We start from the raw sequence: 5098 nt of genomic DNA, 5'->3' as shown, positions 1-5098 counted from the left end.
CTAGATAAGAAGTTGTAAGCTCAAATGTCAATTTGGACAATTTTGTAACAAAATACACAAAAATGTGGACAACCAAACATTGTACACATTTTAGATCTATGACCAGTTAATTCCAAAACGATAAAGGCTAATATCCTGCTATAACAACCTCCACTATGTGGAACCTTGATGATGGGATTTTCTGCTTACTCAGCCACAGGAACATTAGTGAGGTGGGGGATAATACCTGGCTGGCAGTTAGCATTCCAGTTCATCTCAAAAGCATTAGTTGGGGTTGAGGTCATGGCTTGTTGCAAGCCAGTCAAGTTCTTCCACACCAAACTTAGAAAACCATTGTCTTGACAAATTAGGAAAGGCCTTCCCCAAAATGTTTCCACAAATGATGCAACAATTAGTTCAATTGAAAGGAACTACTGGGAGTAGCCGTAAACTATTGACTCCTCAGGTACATAAAGGTGGGTGGAAAAATTGGGTTCCAGAATTGTTGTTGTCTGGTCAGATGTTTGGAGGCTCCTCATCTGCTAACTTCTTGGCAACCCAGTCAATATGAAGTTTCTTGATCAAGCTGCAGTCTATGGAGGTTCTGTCCAAAGTCACTGTTGCTTTAATTTGTGTTTGATATCCTGTTGTTAATTCTTCATCTTGTCATGATGAGGTACTCTTCCCTGAAGGATTTGGTTGTATTGCTGTATCATCTTTGTCATCAGGATAGTTACCTTCCACTTTTGTCTTTCAGTTTTTATTAAAACAATGCTTTTGTGAGAGTGCAAAGGAGACACTGCTTAGCTTATCTTGCGGTACTGTTTGCAGCTGCAACATCTCTTAACAGTTCTGACATTCCATTTATTCCATTCGATCATTTGTGTTTCTGGTTTCTACATCGCAGTCCCGTCTGATTGCAATTTTAGTGGCAGGCAGCTGCTCTGCGATGTTTCTGGCTATTTTGGGCCTTTGTTCCATTCACACTCAACTTCACAACCTACTGGAGCCAATTCTCTGTACATCTGTGTTTCATCTTTCTCACTTTTGATCTGCACATTGTTTCTGCAGTCACTACATGCGTCACTTAGCCACTTATTTTTCCCACTGCCACTGTGTAGTTAGAATCCCAGTATAGGTTCCTGTTTCAGTTGCCACTTTTTCCGGTAAACATATTTTTTTTCTGTCTTGAAGGACTCGTTTAGAAGCCACTGCCCCACTCTGAAGGTGTATGTCTGGAATCTGAAGCAAATCACAAAATACATACTTCAACTCATAGAAGATGATTAATACTCTTGGATCTAAATACAGCAATGGAAAATACCTCCATTAGTTGAATTTCATTTCAGGCGCGTCCACACATTATAACACATCCTTTGCTTAGTTATATATGGGCAGAATGTCTTTGAAGCACATACAATCAATATCCGAGGTGGTACGGAAAAGGGTAAGGTCAGATGCCAGAACAAGAGCTTGAGAAAACTCTATGACACCAGCTTAAAGCCGAAGCTTCATTCCAGAACAGATGTGAAGAGCTGAAAGGTGGTGGACAGAGAGAGGTGGACAGGATGGGCCTCCCTGGGAATTCAAGGCATGGATGTACCAACGACAATTCTGCGATAAAACTGTGGCTATTGCTGATCTACAAATCTCGATATGTACAATCAAGAACCACAGGAGTAAAGTCAGCTGGTACCTAAGAAAATGGCTGGGTCTACCAAGAATCTTGATCGGCATCGTCTTCCGTGGAAATAGCTGCAAACTGAGGTCCAAACTGAAGTCCTTTGCAAGTGCAAGCAAGATGGTGCAATACAGGGATTCAGGTGACCCTGAAGTTGTTGGAGCAAGGATGTCAGTGAAGACAGCGCAAAGTATAGAGCATATGCAACCATTACACCATCATCATGGAAGGGCACTAGGCATTTACACAAACCATGTTTCAAACTCAGTTATACAGCAATACTGTATACATTTCAAGAGGTAAAAGATTGTCTTGGCCACATATCCAGCTCATGGAGGGGGGGGTAGCTGATGTTAGCTGGGTGGACAGTTGCCATGCTCACATGCCGTGGAGTCAACACTTCCTGGACAGCCTGCAGGGCATCAAACCACCTCTGTTGGGGGGACTCACTCAACACCATATGTTGCCACACTGCTGTTACCCCACCTGTCTGTTCCATCTCTGGTCAAGACCTTGCGCAGGTAGAAATAGATCTCAGCTCACCTTTGGCCCATTCAAATGGCCTCAGATGTATTCTAGACACAAACAATGGTTTTGTCGTTGACGAAAGAGCACTTTTCACTTCTAATTATCGTGATATTTTAGTTTTTCACATAAAGGGGGCGCTACTCACGCAAACTAGCATCACCTCCACTCCCTGAATGAGCATAGTGTTTGCTGCAGGGCACATTTGTTTGATGGGTCTAATCCCTTGTCATCTCATGTCTTAAGAAACAAAAAGGTGTGACAGCCAGCTGCTGAGGATCAGTGTGTGTGTGTGTGTGTGTGTGTGTGATGGTGTAGGCTATATAAACCCATATTTCCCAATCCCACACACACAGGCTCTTAATCCTAGAAGATCAAGTGTAACCAAATTGGAAGTGTGACTGGGCGGGAGCAGGCGCCATGCTTTCGGTGATGTTGACTCACACCGTGATCACTCCTGCCTCAAAACAAACCCCAATATGTCACGCTACTGTAACCTTTTTGTTGCTTTTCCCTAAAAACATTCTTCGCATTCTTATTCAAAGGCCAAATGTTTACTATCCTATGATGTGCGTTTCATAATTCTACATCTGAATAGTTTTTCTGTACATTGCTTCTGATTTGATTTGAACCAATTAGAATTGATTTTACAAGAAAAATACTATGGACAGATGTTCATGCAGTAAGGGAAAGTAACATGTCAGCTTTGTGTGCAACCATGCATGGCCTTTTAGGTAAACATCTGTGTGGCCTTTGCATGCAAATATGCGTAATATACTGTATACATCAACGGTTAGTTTTTCGCAGTACATTGAGGCATCAGTCAAAGCTGAGTAGACAGTCAAATCAACTGAACACAAGCAGGAGCTATACAGTAGCTAGCATTAACACGAGATATTTATAAATCAGGTATTTTTAGTAATGTTACTTATTTTTCTGTATTTGACCGTGAAGGTCTAATTTCTTTGCCATATGCTCATATTTTACATACAGCTGATTGCATCCTCTTTTGCAAGACTCGATAATATTCTGTAATGTTCAATTTGACTGATTATGACATTATTTAGAGACAAAAGAGTCAGAATTATTTAAGTATCTTAATTGTACTGTTATGTTGAATGTGCAATAATGTATTCTATATTTTCACGAGGCACTCATTTTCTGCAAGGAAAGAAATGAAAAACATAAAACCCATTTTTTCACTTGGTTTGTAGGCTATATTTTGAGTATGAATAGCAAATGCAGTTTTGAAATTCACTTGGATTTTGTCATATATTTAGGTTAAAATCGAAGCTTCTCATGTTAAATGATGGTTTACACAAGTAGAACCTGTTTTACAAAATAGGAATAAAAGGTTTTAGTGTGGAGTTGGCTGTGACTGTAGAGTGTGGGCTTGTCCACAGGGGCAATAGGTCATCACCCTCTCAATAACTAGCGTGTCGGTGAGTTGGGCCTACAACACCAACAGTGTGTTCCAGCAATCCAGTATCAGCTCTCCCTTTCTAGAGCAACACACTTGCTCTGTAAGGCTCAGCTACCAGAGCATCTCATTGTGTGAAGGCTGCAGGCCCCTTCACGGAAAGGTATGAATTTCTCTTGTCTGTTTGTAATTTTCATTATTTTGGATGAAGACCTCATGCTGTGATACCTGCCGGAGCAAATGTAGTCAGTGCTTTCTTTGATAGTCCATACAAAAGTCAGTGAGACCTGGGCTTGGAACAGATCCCATGGGGGTGAATATCGAAAGCCAGAAGATATAATTACATGTTGTAACATGCTGGTAAGGCAAATTCCTCCTGTTTCATTGAATTATTTCACAGAGATTACATTTTTGATCTTATTCACAGCGTTATGTTTCCATCTATTCATGGGCTTTGAAGTTGAAGAGGGATTTAAAAAAAGGGAGGGCCAGGTATAGGTTAACCGGGCCTCGCTAAGCCAATGACAAAAAGACATGAAGACTAGCTCTGTCTCCCCTGAGCCACAGGGACTTGCTAAAGTAGGCCAGGGTATGTGTCAGACTGCTGCGAGGATCAGGACGCCGAAGATGTTGACTTGTATTCAAAGTTCTCTTCTCACACTTTGATGTCACAAATGACAGGGGGAGAGAGAGAGAGAGAGAGAGAGAGAGAGAGAGAGTGAGTGAGTGAGAGAGAGAGCACATGTAGGTCATATATTTCTTCTTCTTTTTTTAAATGAGGCTTTTCAGCTGAACACTGTCACACTGTGACATCAAGAACCACCCAGTGTTTTAATAAAGCATATTTTCTGGTGATGGAAGTTCACCCACCTACCCCATCAAACACACAGGACATGGTAACATGAGAGGATGATAAGGATCTTATAGGAGGCCAGATAAGCAGAAGACACCGAAATGATAAACTGGCCTGGGGGTCCTAGACACATGAGTCACACTGCAGAATTAATATGGCGATCGAGACAGAATGTGAACTGCAGTATGTCAGCTCCAATTCCTGCAGGTTCAGATATTTACAAGGGCATTGAAAAGCACATGGAGGATAGAGGATATCTGCTAACAATGAAATATGCATCTATTATATCAGTTTCCTCTCATCCTGTTCAAATGGGTTTGTTCGTGTGCATCAAACAGACCTTCACTGGAAGAAAGAAAATGCCTCCTCAAAAACAAGCAATACAAGGTGTATTTCACTTGTAAAAAGTAAAAAAAAAAATGTTTTGAAATCTGCCAATTGAACAGGTAAAGATTCCCTTGATAAGATTTCTTGTATTCAAGTGTATTGAACTCACAATTATTAACATGCTGTTTTTTTACTATAATTTAGACCAATGCACTGGGTAAGATTTAGAATGTGTGCAGTGTAATAGAGAAGACAGCGGCTTGTCTCAGAATCATTTCTAGGGGATTAGACAAATAAACTAAACTCACGCCCT

The sequence above is a fragment of the Ammodytes marinus genome (genome assembly GCF_949987685.1).
Source record: "Ammodytes marinus genome assembly, chromosome: 1".
Classification (NCBI taxonomy): Eukaryota; Metazoa; Chordata; class Actinopteri; order Uranoscopiformes; family Ammodytidae; genus Ammodytes; species Ammodytes marinus.
This window is presented reverse-complemented; position numbering follows the sequence as displayed.